Source organism: Palaemon carinicauda, chromosome 4 (genome assembly GCF_036898095.1).
Source record: "Palaemon carinicauda isolate YSFRI2023 chromosome 4, ASM3689809v2, whole genome shotgun sequence".
NCBI classification, from domain to species: domain Eukaryota; kingdom Metazoa; phylum Arthropoda; class Malacostraca; order Decapoda; family Palaemonidae; genus Palaemon; species Palaemon carinicauda.
The window spans coordinates 26,939,632-26,940,981 of record NC_090728.1 but is presented as its reverse complement, the minus strand read 5'-3'; positions in this window follow the sequence as shown (position 1 = coordinate 26,940,981).

Sequence of the window (1,350 nt, the reverse complement as noted above, 5' to 3'; positions counted from 1 at the left end):
AGCACAGCGCATGGCTAATGAATTTGCAGATTTATCCAACATTGCGTAAGTATAAGTGTACCGAGTAAATGCATCCAGAAATACACATATATACTCATGTTGTGTTAACCCAGTAGGAAATGGTCCTACTACATCCATATTGCCATCTCTATTTCCTCTATTTTGGTGGGGGTCTTCACTATTTTGGTTATGTTCTTCGTTCCTCTTTGTGCCCTAGTTGTTACTCCTATCACTGCACCTCTAGAGAGAGCATCAGCTAGCTTGTTAGCTTTACCATTTATGTGGTGAAAACCCTTTATATTAAACTCTCACAATCTCTCAATCCTTCTCGCTTGATGAGAGGTCAAATCCTTTTTTACAATACAATTCACGTAAGGGGCGATGATCACTTTGCAACTCAATCGGCTGACCTAATAAAAAGAACCGATGCCTCTCTTGAACCCATAGAATAGCCATTTCTGCCCCTTTCACCGCCTGGGAAGAAAAACAAATGGGTCTCTCTCTGCCTTTATCATCTTGTTGAGAAACTACGCCACCAATAGCCACGCTACTCGCATCTGTTGTCACTAGAAACGGGCGATCAAATCTAGGATATGCGAGTAATTCATTGCTGGTTAAGGCAGCTTTCGAGTGGTTCAAGGCCCTCTCTTCTTCCCCTCCCCAATTTATTACTTTTTGTTTCTTTAAAGCATCTAAGGGTCTTCCTATCTCTCCAAAACCTCTTATTATTTACGGTAATAACCAGCAAGCCCAAGGAACCCAGCTACTTCCTTAGAGTTACCTGGCCTAGGGAACTTTCTAATAGCCACTACTTTAATGCGGCAGGGTTGGATACCTTCTGGGGTTATCCTGTGACCTAAAAATTTGACCTGTTTACTGAAAAATTTGCACTTTGACAAATTTATTTTCACACTATTACGTCACAATGCTTCTAAAACTTTACGAATATTATTACTATGTTCTTCTGCCGTTTTCCCTGAAATTATGATATCATCTAAATAAACAAGAACATTATGGCCAATTAAGAGGGACAAAACCGCCATCATTACTCTAGAAAAATAACTTGGAGCATTTTTAACACCGAAAAGAAGAAAATTAAACTGAGATAATTGATCGTTAGCTATATATGCATTTTTACATTTAGTGTTCCTGAATGGGTATTTGATGGTATCCAGATGTTAAATCAACAGTTCTAAAATGTTGGCTATCCCATACTTTCACAAGTAATTCTTCGATCGAGGGCAATGGAAATGCATTATCCTGAGTGACTGGATTCAATTTCCTATAATCAACACAATCTTACCGAGCCATCCTTTTTCCTAACAGCTATAATTGGAGAAGCCCCGGGGG